The following is a 20,523-nucleotide window of genomic DNA, read 5'->3' on the forward strand; positions in this document are numbered from 1 at the left end:
ACACGTCACTTCAATCTTTGTTTTCAAAACAAATAATAAACTCCATAATGAGCTTTTGTCATGATATATAATCTTAATTTTTTTGTGGAACCTTCTAAACATATTAGACTGTACATTTTGATCATGCATTCAAAGTGAAAAACAAAATTTGGGGGGAAATAAATTATTGGATTAGTCCCTTTCATAGCAGAGGATAGTATGTCTGTGCATATCATACCTGTAGTTTACCAATATAAAGCACCTTCACATTAAAATGATTCTGCCTGGTCATTAATGACTATAATAGTGAATTTCTGTAGCAAGAGATCTGTGTGTATAAACAAGATACAACAAGGGATCTATACATTCCAGTATATATTGCCAAGTCATCATCACTAAACAAAAACAAAATTGTAGGTATATAGCCTTATTGATTACATTTCTGCAGAAAAAACACTACACTCAGTAATAGTTGTGAATTTACGTGCACTAAAATTGTCTGTCACACGGTTTTTCTATCTGTGTCAGCATTATATAGTATATATGTTAATGCAGAATGTAGGTCACAATATATACTTTCCATTAGACATGTATGTAAATCAAACAACAGTAACATTATATCCCTGTATGTTTATACCTCATGTAAATGAAAATAGGTGTAAATATACACTCCCCGTACATATGCCGCGCTATTTGTACAATATACAAAAAAATATTATCAATGAATATTTATGTTATTTGCCTTCAAAGTACGAGATGAAATCGCAAGGAACAAAAATACCCCTGTCTGTTACGGACCTTCAAAGTGTGACATAAAATGGTCTGCTTATGACTGTAACATATGATTTTGACATTCGACAATTTGGACATGTATATATATACCAGTGAATAGTTAATATGCTAATAATATTGCAATACACATCATGTTCAAGTAAATAGACAAGTATAAGTATGTCGGATTTCAAATATATCAAGCATGAATTGCAATGCTTGATTAATTTTATGTCCATTAATTAGGTCAAACTTCATCAACATGGAAGTGTCAGTAATATACATGCATGCTTTTCAAATATATATTCAACATTATGCTACACTTAATTTAGTATATATATAAATATATCCATGCATACATAATACACATATATGTATATTAACAATTAAGACCCGCTGTTCAATGTACATGATACACCTGTTGATATATTGCACTATAATCTTATCGTCTTCATGAAATCAATAGTTAGTGACCTTACATAAATCACAATAAAATACATATTACCTTTTCCCTATGTTTGTGTGTATCATATATCCTCAGTTAAGCATGGCGATCTTAGGGAGACCACCTGATCATAGATCTATCGAGACTGCGACCGTTCCCTAAAGCTTGCTTCTCCAGAGCTCAGTCAGTAGCTATTCGTTCTCGCGGTGCCCTCTACTAGTTCACAGTAGGTATATAGCTTATTGTGTGTTACAGTAAGTGCCCTAACTCAATGGTATATCTGTGTATTAAAGCTTTCAACAGATCAATAAACCAGCACTGGCAAATGGCTAAAAGTCATATTGTCTCTATTTTTGTGTGTATATCTGATAAATGTGGATGATATTCACTTCAATATATATATATATATATATATATATATATATATATATATACATATATAATTCAATAAAAAAATCAGGAAAATATACAGTTCCAAAATATATTTAAATATATTTTGGAACTGTATATTTTCCTGATTTTTTTATTGAATTATTTTGACTGTGTGATATCAACTCTTTCTATTTGGATTATATATATATATATATATATATATATATATATATATATAAAATGTAATGCCTGAGGATTATGAAATGAAAGCGCTTGCGTTAAATAAAATTTTAACTTTGTGTACTGTTTATTCTATTTCTTTTAATATATATATATATATATATATATATATACACCATTAGTATTGGTCCATTAGTTTCCCATATTATTCTAACTGTAAATTGAGTCTAATAATAAAATAACTGTTGTTCTGCAGTTGGAAGAAAACAGGATATAATTGGATACATGTTAGATCCAATCAAACCCATGAGAGGCTCACTTCGTTATAACAAAGAGATATCATTAAATAATTGTTTCATGGGATGACCAAGATGAACCAGAAAGACTAACAAATGGCAAAAGCATTGGAAATGTGTGTATATATTCATACACCCAATATAAATGTATATTACATGTCTATCAATTGAACTTCGTACTACACATACTTTCAATGTATAAATGCCTCAGTATCCTTACATGCGAACTCTTAACTTCATGGAGACATGTACAATGTAAGGATCTATTTTAGCATATCATTTACCGTAACAGGTCTATAACATTTTGTCAGTACATTTAAACATTGGCCGATACATTTAAACTTATGAAATTCATAAGAGGAAACAAGCTGGTTTTCAAAATATAAATTGTAAAGAATGAATGTCTGGCTTATTTGTATTGTGGGAGTACAAAAATTATTGTCAAAAGGAAACGTGGGTAATTTCTGTATGATCATCATCCCTAGGTCGATACATACAAATTGTCACATGCTTCCATTCCCTGAATACCAGAAGTGACCTACATGTATGCAGAATATCAGATTAGATTTACATCATTTCCAATGGTTTTGCCTTTGATGTGTGGATCTCCACAAATTGTAATGATAGCCATTTCCCTCACAGTTGTGAACAATGCATACACGTATGAATCAATATACAGATAAATATATAGTATGTTTATTCTAACGATGGGGAATATATACTGACAACAATAATATAGAAGAGATAAACTTCATTTTTGAAAATACAGGAGGTATGAACTGCACCACTTCTCGTCTGCATATTTCTGATGCAGCATTCGCTTATTTCTGATGGAGCGCTAACGTGTAGCATCATAGTTCATATCCTCGTGTATTTACAAAAAAATTATTTCTCTTAATTAATATTAATATGCACATGCAATAAAAATGTGAGTCATGGCATTAAATAGTACGTGATATTCTTCAAAATTAAAGTTAATATTTAAAACTTTACAACATTATACTAGCTCCCCTGACACACATAACAAATAAGAATTCATGCAATGAAATGTTGACTAGGAACCTATAACTTCTGTTGAGGCATTGTGCCCTAGCTAGCATTGCGTCAAAATATCATAAGTATATACATCTATGTTGGGTTTTTTTACCTCCGTGTTAACAATGAAATCTAGAGCAAGCTATCAATCCTAATTTGTGGAGTTCCGTACACTACAGTAGTAGGTAATGGAAGAACATGTCTCCATAAAAGAGATAAAACTTCAAACTCTGAATGGAAAGCAAGATGAAAACTACAAGACCAATCAACCAAAGTAGTTTTGATTTCCATGAGCATATCAGAACTTTCTATACATTATACTGTCTTAAAACACATCTCCTCTTGCCCACATCCATCATTCTGTGGGCAGGACTAATGGACATAAGACTTAAATGTGCATATAAATTCATCTTTCATTATTTTTTAGAAGGATAAACATTTTCAGATGTTCAGACGTGTCAGCTCACCTGATTTTTCTGTAAGATCACCCTGCTAATTCATACTCAGGCAAATTAAGATCCACAGGAAGTCCGAATACCAATTTAAAACACCGATCACTTTCCACTGTCAAAACCTTCCCACTATGGCACCCCCAAGTATTACAGCAAATGTATCCTGCAGTCTCCTCCCTTAAGTATCAAAGACTGCGTTTTCACTGTCGATCAGATTTCTTTTCCAGTAGCAAGTCACATGATCTGAGAAAAAAATGACAACAAACACCGACATCAATATCTTAAAATTTTCTACACATGAATGCAATACCTAAATACCTAGACTCAGGTCATCTGGCCAAGTGCACAATGCTTATCATTCAACCATGACAAAGTCGACATTTAAATGGAACACAGTGCGAGTCTGGATGCCTAATTATATGTATACCCGAGAGGGGTCGTGTATTCATCTAATGCGAACCCTTTAATAGTAAAATGAAAAGGACTTTCATGAATAATACCAAAACATGTCTAAAGTATAATGTAGAAATCTAAATTTAGATATCATCTGACGATTGTTCATCATATAGTCACCTCCTAAAATTACAAAAATTTGAATCACCTTTCAAACACACACACTGTCTTTACAGAGGTAGACGTAGTTTTGTTGAAGGCTATACATGACTACATGACACATATATTATATAGATCATCCCTTTAAACAGGGAACAATATCTATAATGTTATCCCCTTTTAAAGGTAACATGTCCAAAAATACAAAAACATTCTAAACAAAAAAGTTACACACTGAACTTTTTTTTTTTTTTTTGAATACATGAATGTATAATATTTAAAAATGGAACATGAAAACATGCCTTGATCTGCAGGATCACAAACATTCTGGAAATCATTCAATGAGGATCCAACAGTCTATTACAGAGTCTAATAATCAACGCGGAGATTGAAATAGTATCCTGCATAACAAATGCACAATTATTATACAATATTGAATATTTAATGGGGAAGACGGGTTCGACCTAGTACAGAAAGAGACACAGGAAATGCAGTCATATTGCAGAGCTATCATAGTGATTAGAGGAATTTTGAAGGGCATGCACAGTTATTTAATCTCACCCATTGCGAGTTCATAAATGTTTAAACCACCGTTTCTTGATAACATGCTCATCTTCCTTGGAAATCACAATATCTTATCAAATTTACTGTTTACTAAAGCCCTCAACACCAGTTCATACAATTCAGTTATATTAATGGAGCCTTCAGTAGAAACAATTGTTTCTCAAGGAAAACCCATGAATATTTCATGTTTGCCAGCAGTGGGAACAGAACAGATAATTTTCTACATTATGCCTCAGCAACATATCATACACACACTTTACATGCTGTCTTCACTCTCATATATAATGTAAACAAGTTGGACAAGTATAAATTCCACCTAATCTAATAGAAAGATATCAACATTCATGGTGATTTTGATTTATAAATCTATATATGAAATTTACACATCACATTGTACATTTAATGTAAGCTGCACTGTACAAATTGTACAGGTATTTACTGGTAACTCTGAATAAACAAGCATTTGAGCCAGCAAACACATACACACATTAGCCATCACAGATATACATCTATACATAGGTTTCAATGTATCAGACCCAATAGTAAACAAGGCTGTACTGTCTGGGATTAATCAGAAACAGAACTCTGAGGCTTTAACCCCATGTATCTAACAGTTAACCCTGGACAGTATAACCAGGTGTGTTGGTTTTATACCTGCATATAATTACATATACTCCTAAACCCCTCAATTAATATCCAAGAAAATGTCAATAAGGAATTTAGGTTAATGTTTCTAGACTTCTTACATCTTCTCAAGTGATACACTTGTATATCTAAATGTAATGAATATATTTCTGTGTTGAACTAAAACAAACAAAATGTACCATATTGCACTCCCCCAATGTACTGAGAAAATATTTCAAATCAGGATCAGGACTTGGTGATGTCAATCTACACAATACAGATCAAAATCAAGTCTTTTTTCAAATAATGAAACGTGATTGAATTCAATAAAAGTTCCCTACAAGTAGAAGATACCGGACTTTAAATACACGTACTGTATTACATCAATGGAATTACCTCAAGTCCATAAAAATGTGAGTAAGGTTATTGGAATGAGGAACACGCCCCGAGTTATATTCAAATCCATCCACTCCTACACTGTTTTAAAAAATAAACATGACATGGAGAATCCTTGATGGGATCATATAAACCTCACAATCATGCAACTAAATATAGCAGATGGTAGTATAAGGGTCATACATCATGGCCCCATTATCAGAAGTCAGCATAGACAAAAATGTGCATCACTATTTTGCAAACAAGATAATGTCTATCTCAAAAATGAGTGTATCTGATCAGTTTCAACATATGTATGTATATGACATATATTCCAAGTATAAAGGGAGGTCATTAAGTTAATAAAACTTCTGAACTTCCCCATTTTTGACCAAAATTTGACAAAACATAGAGCACATATTTGCCTACTTCTAAAATTTTCATTAAACAGTCTCAGCTGCAACTTGTAATAAAATGTGCTAAAGTTTTCAAAAAACATTTGATCTCACAAAAATAAGAAATTTTACAGTAGCCAAAGCTCCATTTTCTAGGGACATAATAAGAAAATTGAACTTGAAAAATAATTTAATTTGATGTTAATTTAACTTAAGATAATATATTTGTTATTACTATATACATTTAAATATACACACTGAATTTATAAAGTTCTAAAAAATTAGAGAGCTGCATGGTGCGAATGTTGAAATGCTGCATCTAGACTGCACTTAATTGTGCTTTCAGAATCTGCACATGAAATTTGCAACTTTTAAATTGAGCCTTAGAAAAAAAATTCTTTTATCTTCCATCTTGCAATTTTATGTCTTGGCATAAATACAAGGGGGAATGCTTGTAAATATGTTGTAAATGTGTAGAATGAGTCCTTCAAGTCTATAACATTATGATAAAGAAAACAAATATTGGTTTTCACACAGAACCTTAAATGGCTTTTTAAAACTAGATGCATGTTCCCTGGTGATTGAAAGTCTAGTGGTTTAAATCTATCAATAATATTTTCATTATTAACAAAAATTCAGAATTGAAAACTCAGTGATGTTCACTGCACCAATGCATAAATTTGAATTGATGATAAATGAACTTTCTTGGGCACTATAAAGAACAGGCGTTTGCACAATAAAGACCCCTCACTGATACGGTCCTGGGCCCCTAGCATGGAGGTCTAATTTTGTGGCATATATCTCAGTTCAATTTGTAATTCACAGAGGGACATAAAACAAATAAACTACATAGAGAGCAGGTATGAGCGTGGTTTCTCTCTCGCTTACATTGTACATGTATATCAGGTAATGGGTATAGTGGTGTAAGTACATACACCAGCCCTTACTATCATTATAAAGCTCTGTAGATATACTGCTACAATTAATGAATAATGTCAACATCTGTTTATAGGCCATGCAACTGTAACTATGACGAAGTTTCCTGTATCCTGAACAACGAAACTTTCCTGATAATTATCATGATTAAATTTTAAGGAAGTTTATTAATAATCATATGTTATTTCATACACTAAAAAACATAAACGCAACAAAGAAATAATTTTCTAGAGATCATAAAGTAATTAATCATTTGATTTAAACATGCTTCATTGTAGATTCAAATACAATATGGCAAAAAACAGTATAGTACATTCGATTCAAGAAGAGGAAGTTCATGGAGACTTAACACTAATTTGAGTACCAATTCATCAATAATCACCCATGTCAACTTCACTGTACTTTAACATACAAGTGATGTCCATATGGGGAGGCTCATTAAAAAGGCTACCTATAGGACTTCATTTGTCCAATCAAATTCACATTCAAAACATTACATTTTGCTGCAATTTTCTATATATACATATATATGTATTATATTTGACATAAATTTAACATTTTTAGGGAAGTTTTTCTTCTAGATAACAGTGATCTTGAGTGCAAGCTATCTGTAACAGACATATCTGTTTCCATGCAGTGCAAATATGTTGCATAGTAACATTTTGTCCAAAATTGTGTTATGTTTCCAGCCAGAAAAATGTCCTGAAAAAGCATTTTTATAGAATTTAAATTGACTGAAATTGAGATATTGTGTCACATATTTTTGTGTTACATATACGTAGATGCAATGCATGATGACGTAATACAAGTATCGGAGACAAATATCAAGTGCAATTATATCATATTGAACGGGATCTATTTCACAAAATTAAAGGAAGTTTTGTCTTTCTTTAAATTTGGAGTTTTGACAGAGACCCAGACGGGTTGCTATCATACAGTAATTTCTTTCTTTATAGATATGGAGGAATGTACCTGAATTACACAGCTCCAATATCTGTTCAGTACATCAGAGAAAGATAATATCTTTTCTATTTGTATTGTTATCCCAGACTCCCCAGGAAAGACTTTAGCAGGTTTAAACACTAAACATTGTCCATGATTGCATTCTTATTGTTTACATTAAACGCAACTTCAGAACACACAGGGTTTTCTCAATAAAATGTTACACCCCCCAGCAGCCAGAGGCTCAGCAGAAACACTTTTATTCAGTGTTATCTTTTTTTGGCTTCTATTTTATCCTAGCTATTTTCAACTGAGAAACAATGAAATTCATCCATAGAATAAAAATTGAAATTACATTTCTTTTTTTTTCAGCAGAGACAATACAGTAGATAAGGAGAGTAGCAATATTACAAATTAAGTGTAAGACAATACACTAAGGTCAGCTGACACAGCAAATCTTTGAAAAAACACGTCTATGCAGGTCATCTTTCTTATTCATCATCTACATAATGGCATACTGAAATTAAACTAGGTGTTCTAATTGTCTTTCCACCATATGACTGCCTAAATAGCACAGTGGCGGATTTAAAGGGGGACGCAGTCGGCCCCCCCCCCCTTAAAATTTAACGTAAATCATGGTATCTAATTGTTTAGAAAAATGTACTGAACGATAAAAGAAGCAATGATTTCTTCTACTCCCGGAGAAATAAATGGCAACATCTTTCGATTTCTTGAATAACTTCATTGGGAGGACTTAATTTTTTTTCCAAAAACCCTTAAAATTTGCGTCATATCATTAATTTCACCTTATTAGAAAAGATAGAAAATAGTACAAATGATTAAATAGGAGACATATTTCAAGCCCTCTAAAATCTGTAAAATCCAGGAGCTTCCGGGGGCTTTGCTCCCTGGGCCCCCATCAGGGCTTCACCCTGGACCCACTGGGGGCCTCAAGGCGGCCCCCTGACCCCCTGCCTCATAAAGTGGCACCCCCAACTGCAATTCCTGGATCCGCCCCTGAGTCATATACCTAACCTTTATGTACCATTCACTTTGTTTCTGCACAAGAAAAATAATCTCATGAAGATCTCAACTCCACCACAATCATGACTATACAGAAAAAATTTTGCCCCCATTATATTTTTGTCATTTTTGCCTTTTCATATTTATTCATACTAAAATACCAATTCATTAAATGCTTTGATTATAAATTTTGTAAAAATTACTTAAGGAAAATTCAAACTAGAACAACATACACTAACTTAGGACAGACTAAATTTAACATTGACACAGCTAGACTACAATATGTCAACATCTCATTTCTTTAAACAGGTTGTGGTATTTAAAAGAAAGAACACAGGTTCGGGCTCCTGCACTTTTAAAATATCCAATGTTAGTCATAGACACTTGTACACAGCTCCGACAAATGACTGTCAACAGCTGAATGTTGAAAGGGTAAAGCTTACCAGTTCGTTACAATTAAATGTTATCCCCTTGCCAGAGAATTGTAGACTGGGCATACTATAAAACCTGGCCTGGCCCCATTGGCCTGGCCTGGCCCCATTGGCCTGGCCTGGCCCCAATTTTGGCCTCTAATTATGCTCCATCCCAAATTTTGGTCTGGCCTCAAAAGTTGGCCTGGCCTCAAATTTGGCCTCTAAATTTTTTTTGGCCTCAACCAAAAAAAAAATTTTAATTCAAAATTTTGATTGAATTCATTAATTTATTATTGGTTTTAGTTTTTCAAAGTCATAGCAGATAAATGGTATGTTTCTGTTGTTTTGTAAATGTGCACTATAAAATAATCATGAACTACCACCAATCTGATTGATTTTATTGAATATCTATTGATCAGTTTATTGAATAATTTTCTTTCCCTTCATATCTGTATGTATTAGTACACACCAAAACAGATTGCACAACTAATGAAACAACTGGCATATTGATTTTTCTTCTTCAGAATTATGATTGATTTCATTGATTTATTATTGGTTTTAGTTTTTCAAAGTTGTAGAAATAAAATGATATATTTACATTAGAATAAACATGAATTACTACCAATTTGATTGATTTTATTGATAATCTATTGATTAGTTTATTGACAAGATTATTTGCTTTTCCCTTCCCAACTTCTGTACTAGACACCAAAAAGTATACGGATGAAATGATTGATTTATTGATATTTTTTGTATTCAGTAGAATTCAATTTGATATCAATTTACATATTATAAAAGTGTTGTCATTATAATGAATTTGATTTTAAAAGCAGCGCACATTCAGAACAGAGCATGTGGTCTTAATGTTTTCAATGTGCAGATACCACGCATTTAGTGTTACTTGTTTAATTTCCAAAGCATGATAAATGACATTTTAAAAAAAAATCAAAATAAACACAGTGAAATGTTTGCTAGCATAATGATAATAGCCAATAAACTAAGGATTTTAGATTTGTATTTTAGTGTTCATTTACCTGTACTTTACGTAGAATGAACAATGTACATGTAGATTAAAACGGATATGATGTATTATAAATATTTCTTTCTTGATTTCATGATTAAGTTTCAATATTCATTGCAAAAGTGACAAGCTCCCATGCTATGAAGGTCTGCCCTGTCAGGATAAAGGGAATATCTATCACCATATTAAAGGATGGTGATGAAAACATTTGCTGAAATTGGAAATTCCATTATACAGAAACAATGGAGCAGTCCAACATTTGCAAATAGGGTGTATTTGATACAACAGAAAATTTTAATTAGTAACTCATTTAATGATTGTGCCTAAACTAATTAAGGTATACAAAATTGTCTGTCTGAATTTTCAAAATTGTGATGTTTTTTTCTGGTTTTTTGATAAAGCAACAGCAAAACAGAACTAATTACAATTATTACATTAAATCTGTCCACCGGCCCTCTTCTTATTTTATGTCAAAGTCTGCATTATTTAACCAAAAAAAATCGTTTGTACCTCTATCTAACCACTGCAGCAGCTACATCTAAGCAAATATCAGATACATGTAATGCTCGTAATATTGTTTTATAATTGAGAAAAAAAAGGTTTATGCATCTACAAATTCACAAAGTGAAGCTTTAATTTTTGTGCTTTACTTCTTAATGTTTTTTATGACTGTCATCAAAATCATCTTTCATTCTGATAATTAATGAAAATAAACGTTCTGTGCAGAGCTGTGTGACATTTCAAACCGTATATCATAGATTAACCTCAACCTTGACTTCCTGTCAAGACCCGTGCTGTAGAACTCTTGTGTTAAATTAATATGTAAATAATCTGATATCCCATTACAGTACTAGTGTAACATGTTTATTATGTTCCCCAAACAAAGTTTGGGAACATATTGTTTTTACTCTGTTTCTTATTATTATTATTATTATTAAGGTCTTCCGTCTCCTGCGGAAGACCTTACTATTATTGTTCGCGTTCTTCTTCTTCATTATTAAGGTCTTCCGTCTCCTGCGGAAGACCTTACTATTATTGTTCGCGTTTTTCTTCTTCATTATTATTATTATTTTCCTTGGTAGTACACGCGTTTTTCTCAGCCATTTCTCGATCGATTTTCACGAAATTTTCAGGAAAGATGTCTTTTGGTGACGAGACTTTGCTTGCAAAATTTCGTGCTTGACGTCACTTCCGGTCAGGAGTTATCTCTCTTTTAGTGACTTTTTGAAGGGCCTTGTTGTCCACACATCTCCTCCGTTAGTTTTGAAGCTAGAGTCTTGAAATTTCTACACAAGATAGAGTAAACATTTTAGAAGATTTGTGGGGGATTCGATTTTACCGGAGGCGATTTGCCTAAACGCTCGCCTGGACCTGAAAAAATGGATGCCAAAATTTTTCGCCGATTTCAGCGATTTTTGATCTTTGATCTCCAATATCTTTTTTCTTGCAAATATTTTGTTAAAACATGTAGAACAAAAGTTGTGCACATTTACGAGATCTTTTCGAAAATATGAAGATTTAGGGGCTAGCCCCTTCAATTAGGGATCTAGAAGGGCTCAAAGTCTAGATCAAATATCTCAAAAATCGTTAATATTTTGGTATAAGTCAAAGAACAAAAAATGTTCATCTCAACAATCCAAATCTATTCATATAAAAATTTAGGTCATATGTTACGTAATAAGGGATTTTAAGGGCCAAAACCATAAATTTTTTACCCCATGTATCTCGAAAACGACAAATATTTTGAAAAGCAATAAAGAACAAAAGTTGTTCAGAATGATGATCTGAACAATATGCATATTTCGTTTTTACCCTATGTGGCCCCGTTAGGGAGCTACAGTTTGGCCCCTAAAAATTACTTCTAGAAATAACTCGAGAATGGTAAAGAATTTCTAAATACTTGTTGAACAAAAAATGTTTGAAATGTCATGACCTTTCTTACGATATCAAGCAAAAGGGGCTGACCCTTTAAATTAGGGGCCCAGAAGGGTCCAAAGGTTTATGAGAAGATCTCAGAAACTATTAATATTTTGTAATAAGTCATTGAAGCGGAAATGTTCATCTAAACGAGCTCGTTCTTATCAAATCAAAAAGTAGGTCATATATTACGTAATAAGGGATTTTAAGGGCCAAAATCATAAATAATTGACGCCTCATATCTTGAAAACGACAAATATTTTGAAAAGCATTATTGAACAAAAGTTGTTCAGAATGATAATCTAAACAATATGTACATTTCGTTTTTTCCCTATGTGGCCCCGTTAGGGAGCTACAGTTTGGCCCCTAAATATTTCTTGTAGAGATAACTCGAGAACGGTAAAGAATTTCTAAATACTTGTTGAGCAAAAAATGTTTAAAATGACAAGGCCTTTCTTACGATATCAAGCAAAACGGGCTGGCCCTTTAAATTAGGGGTTCAGAAGGGTCCAAATGTTTTTGAGAATATCTCAGAAACTATTAATATTTTATAATAAGTTGTAGAAGCGGAAATGTTCATCTCAACGAGCTTGATCTTATCAAATCAAAAAGTAGGTCATATGTTACGTAATTAGAGATTTTAAGGGCCAAAATCGTAAATATTTGACGCCTCATATCTTTAAAACGACATATTTTTTGAAAAGCATTATTGAACAAAAGTTGTTCAATGTGTCATAACCTATCGATCAATATCAAAAAATGGGTCTGTGGGCCTCATGGCTCGCCTGTAGAGTCGATTTTTGTCGATATCAGTCGATTTCAAAAACTTGTAACTGGTAAATATTTTGTAAGGACATATTGAACAAAAGTTGTTCAGTTTATCGAGATCTATCGATTGATATCAAGAAATAGGCCTATGGTCCTAATGGCTCGCCTGTAGAGTCGATTTTTTGTTGATATCGGTCGATCTCAATAACTTTTTACAGGTAAATATTTTGTAAAGACATATAGAACTAAAGTTGTTGAGTCTATAGAGGGCTAACAAATGACATCAAGAAATAGGCCCGCGGGCCTTATGGCTCGCCTGGAGAGTCGAATTTCAAACGAATTTCACCGCAACTTTGCTTCAGAAGCTTATGATATGAAAAATTGATTATATCTAAAGTGTCTTAAAGTCGGAAACTAAATTGGGACTCATTTGTCTTTTTTTTTTTTTTTTAACTTCGAGTGCATCAACAAATCGGACGGAAGACCTACTCGTTGCTCGAAACGAGATCTTGTCTAGTTATTATTCTTTTTCTCTGGTACTTTTTTGTCCGGTAGTGTTCTCAGAAACTACAAAAGGGATCGATATGAAACTTTCCAGGATGATAGTATAGCGTTTGTAGATGTGCATAGTGATAGTCATTTTGTCTGCACGTGCATTGCAATTTTGGTACAAAAAATGGAAAATCAGAATATTGAAGGAAGCGATATAAAACCTAAATAGGATGATAGTATATCATTTGTACATATGAAAAATAATAGTTTTTTTTGTCAGCACGCGCACGCATGCGCGTGCACGCGCATTACAAAATTTGTACACTAACTTTGGAATCAGTCTAACTTTTTTGTTGTTCATTGAAATGGCTTGAAATTCATATCATAGGTAGATATTGAGACCCTTAACTGATTTGCATGGTCAAAATTACCAATTTGCACGCGCATGCACGTTCGCTTCATTTTGATTGGATAATACTAAAACGTTTGTAACTATCTTATTTATGAAGCGAATGAGATGATATTCACAGCATACGTAGACAATATGTGTATCTATATATTGGTGTAACAAAAAAATGCCAACGCACACGCGCATGCGCGTGCAACGTTTTTTAAATGTTCAATTTTTAAAGGACAATAACGTTTTTGTTTTTCATCAAATTATATTGATATTAATGGTTTAGATGTGTCTTGGTACTCCTTACAAATTGCTATGGTTAGAATTACTGCTCAGCACGTGCATGCACGTGTGCTGAATTCTGATTGGACGATTTTAAAATCGCTATAACTTCCTTATATTTGGTGGAAACGTTATGAAATTCACACTGTGGGTATATGATACAAATGCCTGATGAACGACATCAACAAAAATTCGGAATCATACACGCGTGCGCGTGTATGCGCGTGCAACGCTTTCTTTCATTTTTTGGTACTGAAATGACCATATTGAACGTACTACATGTAATTAAAGGCTAAAATAAAATGATGTTTTGCTATAGATTCACAAGGACATCACTTTTTAATTGGGGGAGGTTTGGGGAACATATGTAACGGTCCCCGTTACAATTAGAACTAGTTTCAAATAGTTTAAACAGATATGAACATCCTTAATTTATCAAATTTGTAATTTCAAATCTGTATGATTTATGGTAGTATTTTTATACCTGGATATCAAACCCATTGTTCTTATCAATGAGAGTGATTAAGGGGGTACACTACATTGCAGTGTGTGAAGTGTGATGATTCATCATTACGCTGGTGTGAATTTGTTTTTTATATTCATTATCAATAAGTGAAATGGATCATTAGTAAAATGAGAGTTTTCAATGTGCATATTTACAAAACAACACAAAGATATCATTTATGTTCAACAATTCTGAAAAATCAAAACCAATAATAAACAATGAAATCAATCATAATTCAGAAAAAAATCAATAAGCCAATCTTTTCATTAGTTTCGTATACTTTTTTTGGTGTGTACTAGTACATATGTTAGGAAGGAAAAAAATTATTTCATCAATAAACTGATCAATAGATATTCAATAAAATCAATCAGATTGGTGGTAGTTCATGATTATTTTAATGTGCACATTCACAAAATAGCAGAAAGATATAATTCATGTTCAACAATTTTGAAAAAACAAAACCAATAATAAATCAATGAAATCAATCATAATTCTGGAAAAAAAATCACTATGCCAATCGTTTCATTAAGTGGTGTATACATTTTTGGTGTATACAAGTACATACATATATGAAGGGAAAAGAAAATAATTTGATCAATAAACTAATCAATAGATATTCGATAAAATCAATCAGATTGGTGGTAGTTTATGATTATTTTAAAATGCACATATACAAAACAACAGAAACATCTCATTTATCTGCTATGACTTTAAAAAACTAAAACTAATAATAAATCAATGAATTCAATCGAAATTTTGGATAAAAATTTTTTTTTTTTGGTTAAGGCCAAAAAAATTTTTAGAGGCCAAATTTGAGGCCAGGCCAACTTTTGAGGCCAGGCCAAAATTTGGGATGAAGCATAATTAGAGGCCAAAATTGGGGCCAGGCCAATTCTGAGGCCAGGCCAGGCCAATGGGGCCAGGCTAGGTTTTATAGTATGCCTTGTAGACTGATATTGCAAGAACATTTCGTATCACTCATTCTTAGGTATACCAATTATTGCCACCTTGGCTGTTTCCTGTACTGTTACATAATGAAAATGACATCATACAAACTTTTAATGTTCCAAGAAAATCTTGTTCAGAGGGGAAGATTGTCATATCAAACTGACCTAAATTTGTATTATCAAACATAAAAATAGATAATAATGTGCATTTTGATCCTTGGAATTCTGACAAGCCTTTAAACACACATATACTGGCACACACATGTATTGGAAAAACGTGTTCTTGCTCTTAATGTGCATTAATAAATGATTGTAGCAATATTAAGAAACAAAGTACGCATTTTCGTGGATGTTGCACGATAATCTCAAAGATCAAGAAATGTTGTTTTGAAATATCAAAGCCGGAGTGTTTGACAAAAACCTCAAAGGAATACATCTAAATTCTAAAGGGCACTTGAAAGGATGTATGGGTTGTAAATTTTCTATAACATTCAAAACTCCTCTCTATATATTACTTTAGAAAATTTCCCCAATTGTTTTGGACTTCATTAAGAAAACCATGGGTATAACTTACATTCAATACAGTAAATTATACTATTTTACTAAAAAAAAATATTTTATTTTCATCATTTTTGGAAGAAAAAGTGGATTTGTTGCAAGTGCTGTTAAACTGCTTTCCTAAAACATGTATAGATATTAAAAAAAAAAAAAAAGACCTCCCTACACAAATCATGTGTTTAATACATTTTTGGTCATAAAAACCAACTACAGGATCGGAGACAGCACATCTCTTCCATACAACTTCCACAATGCCACTCCATCAACACTCCTTTCACACGTCAGACACTAATTTGTGGCCCTATTTCACTCAGCATCCATACCTCATCCTGTCACAAAGCGAGAAAAACTAAATTATTGATCAAGGGACAATGGGAAATTGAAGGCAATGCATAAATGCTTATATAAATCCTGGCAAAGATCAATAGGCTCAGATACCATTAATTAGGAGTCTTCAGTAACCATCAGGATGCCCTATCTACACAATGAGAGAAAAACAGACTTCTCCCATTGTTCATTAATTGCTTACAGTGTCTCAAATTGCTGTTCACTACACAATCAAAGTCTTAACTGAAAATTCTTCCTGTGCATACTCCATTCTGTCTTCTCTAAATCAGGAGATACATGTGAAGAAACATGCATGCATCCTAAGTACGCTGTCTAGAATGATTGAACTGATGGATCAGAGCGAATCTGAAAGGTCGCACACACAAACATTACATAAAATTATTCTATTCAAACTAAAACAGAATTTCCAAAGTTCTGGAAGAAACTCCTAGACTCAAAAAGGCAATCCATCCCGGGACTCACCTGAAGTCATAGAAGAATCCTGACAAAAATACCACAGAGAGAGCCGTTTCTAATCAGTTGATGCTAACAATATGTCTTAAATTACTGAGCTGTCCATCCATTCAACCTACATGTAAGGCATGAATCAAACTCTCCACAGACACAAGGTCAATCTGTACAATGTACACACAATGGTGAGCCAGGCTCTCTCGTGTCAGTTTCACACATGTATGCATGTCTCACTAAGGTACAGTTTCAAATGCATTAAAAATGTCTTATTTTTACCTTTGAATAAGGTATAAAAAAGCTTAATATGAAATTCAATACATGAAAAAAAAAATTTATATGGCAGCAAAACAGGGAATTATACATTTTTTCCCCTCTTTTCTTTTGTTATCCGTCATTTGTTTGGTTATTTTGACTGTATGCCAACATGGTGATGTCAATAAATAAATTAAAATTGAATATAGAATGTGTAGACTCACTCGTGTACATACAATAGGAACATGCACCCCCCCCCCTGCTTTTTTAAGGTTTAAAGTCCACATGGTGTCCATACATTTTTGATAAAAACGTAACTCAGTAACATCAAACCAGAGCCCAAAAAATTTAAAACATTTATCATATGAAAGGTGAAGATAACAGTGATCAATTTCATAACTCCTATAAGCCATACAAAATAGTTGGGCAAACACAGACCACTGGACACACCAGAGGTGGGATTAGGTGCTTAGGAGGAGTAAACATCCCCTGTTGACCGGTCACACCTGCCGTGAGCCCTATATCTTAATCAGGTAAACAGAGTTATCATATCTAAATTTGATTTATGATAAATATTTGTTATCATACCATAATGATAATTTGACAGTGTTCGAAATTAACCATAGACCGATACACAGTGTCTATTCAAATAACACTGGTCTATGCCAATTGTAATCGAAACAGACCAAAATGTCTATGCCAATTTTCTAGGTTTAAATTAAGCAATAGAGTTATCCCAAAAGTTAACATCTGATAATCGTTATGAGGAAAGGAGGACATGCATTGTTATGGAAAGCAAATATGCTTTTTAAGTACTAAAATTAGAAGTAAATAACAAATGTTTTAAATTTGTGGGGTTTTTCAATGTTGCGGTCGATCTATATGCCAATTTGATCAGGTCTATGTCATCTTGTTTTGGAATAGACCCGTGGTCTATACCAAGTTTTAAACCAATTTTGAACACTGATTTGATGCCAGTACCACTCAGTACCTAGTATGCTTGAATACACAAGTATTGGACATTTCAAACTTCCTTCTCAGTATACAAATTCTACGGTCCAATTTCGTTACCTGTAATAAAATACCACAATCAATGCATGTACCTTCTCATTTTTCAATTTACTTGACTACAATACATTTTTGGACTTCATAATATCTATCTAGAATTTAGAGTCAGGTTAAGGTTGAGTTACATTAACTAAGGGCATGTTACTGATAGTCTTTCACTCTATACCCACAACACTAACAAAAGTTGTCTCATTTTCTGTACCCCCGACATATTGCATTCCTATATTCTTATTAGCTAACAAAATCCTTTAGCACCAAAAACCATCTTTCAATTACAACATATACAGTTAATCAATAATATATTATCAAAATTAACGATCCCCTGATTTAGAAGAATTTTCATTTGTCAACATGTGATGATATGTTGATGAAGACAAGTATGGACTCTAGCCTAATCTGTCTATTTGAAATGTTACACACCTGATTAAAAGTCAATATATGTCAGCACTACAAGCTGTATTCACTCAAAACAAAACAGGCAACTTACTAAGTAGTATAGTACTTCATAATATGTGAAGTTATAATACATCGTTAATAAATATCACATCTCCCAAAATCAAGCAATAAAATGTCATCTCCACATGAATTAAAAATCTACCCAGATCCAATCACTTCAAAAGACCACAAGTCGAAATGATCATAGTTATTTCAAAAATGCCACGTATACCTCATCAGCTGATCAGTGGCCATTATTTGTACACTGCATTTTGATTGAATAGCTTAAGCCTCTTCTTGGTTTTTTTAATGAATTCTGGGACTTCTTTGACTTCTCTCTCTCTCTCTCGTACCTCCCAGACCGACCTCTCTCTCTCTTACCTCCCATGCCAAGGTTATTAATAGGAGTACATGGTAACACACCTAACCTATTAATATTAATTGGTTTGCAAATTAGTTGCTCTAGGCCCTGAGCACTAGACTGATAACAATTAATGAGTTTATTTCCCACAGTGCCTGTGCTCTCTTTATGTGATACAATGTGTGCATTCACAGTCCGATGATGGTAACAGTTGGAATATAAATCATGTACTATGGAAATCAATGTTATACCATTGGTAATTCCATGGCCTAATCAATCCTGCAGATGAAATGAAGTTGATGAACTATTGCTGACATTGGTAAAATTTTCAGTATATAGTTACTTCTTTCAAGACAAGGTGATGTTATACGAAACATCTACGTATTTCATTTTTATTTTCACTTATATACAATTTCTGTACATATGTATATGCATGTGTTAGTAGTAAACTCTTGCCTCTCCATAAATTCACTGACCATTCAACGTGCATTGACCATTTAATGAACTTGATAGTTGATATAAAATTTAAAAGTTTGCATTATATTACATCAAAAGTTTGAAAATTTTAGTTGTTTAAATAAATGACATTATCAAAATGCATAGGGTAATTTCAGCATGATATGTAATGCAAACGACCCCCATGTTCCCACTGTTTTATACCCCCCACCCTACAAGCAACAGAATCAATGTTCCGGAAATCAATATTATTTTTTTTTTCCCTTATCTTTCCTCGTGAATCATAGTAAATAAAAGTTGACATTCATTTTAGCATTTGTTTAGCAATAAGATTTGATAAAAATGTCAACCAAAATATAATGTATTGACATTGCGAAAACTACTTCTTCGACCTTCTGAATCTTTCTTTACGTGAACAGTAAACTGTTACATATCAACATAGCTCACTCAAACTTCAAAGTTCTGTCACAACTTTTTGAAGTGTCAAGTCTGAACCTTCCTTGTAACAAACGAGTTCTAGTTCATTAAAAACGAACTTCAAATATTCATAGCAATTCATTGTTCATACTACAAATACAAAATTACTATCAAAACAACTAAATTACCTGGTGTTGAGAAGCTGTATACAAAAACTTACAACTCTACCGGAGATGAACCATGAGAGCGGAAAACCACTCCCTGACGTCACGAATTATATAAAGCGGAATGAAATCCGTCACTGACGAAAGTTCCGGATTGGGCGTGGCCGAAAGGTTACTATACTGTATATCATACTAATATGATTGTATATTTAGATATATCGAAATAAAATGATTGCATAACCCTAGGCTCAGTTCTATAAACAGGGGCTTAGCAGCGTGTACGTAAGTACGCACATGCTTGCAAGAACCACATCATAAACAATAGAAAGAT

At 32.9% G+C, this 20,523-nt stretch overlaps 1 protein-coding gene across 6 annotated transcripts in view; it reads right to left on the minus strand.

Moving 5' to 3' along the window:
* LOC125657253 (protein kinase C delta type-like) overlaps nt 1-20,523 on the minus strand; it is a 58,384-nt gene extending 37,861 nt beyond the window's left edge. Inside the window, exons 1-3 of one of the 6 annotated variants that reach the window (XM_048887943.2) lie at nt 20,217-20,279; nt 5,667-5,747; nt 3,546-3,773 (exon numbers count right to left, since the gene is read on the minus strand). The gene's annotated coding sequence lies outside the window, so the exon portion shown is untranslated. Of the gene's footprint in view, nt 1-1,255; nt 1,337-3,545; nt 3,774-5,666; nt 5,748-18,282; nt 18,358-20,216 lie in introns of those variants that run through there. The other 5 variants (XM_048887947.2, XM_048887942.2, XM_048887944.2 and 2 more) reach the window with 5 other exon arrangements.

The sequence above is a fragment of the Ostrea edulis genome, chromosome 7, assembly GCF_947568905.1.
Source record: "Ostrea edulis chromosome 7, xbOstEdul1.1, whole genome shotgun sequence".
Classification (NCBI taxonomy): domain Eukaryota; kingdom Metazoa; phylum Mollusca; class Bivalvia; order Ostreida; family Ostreidae; genus Ostrea; species Ostrea edulis.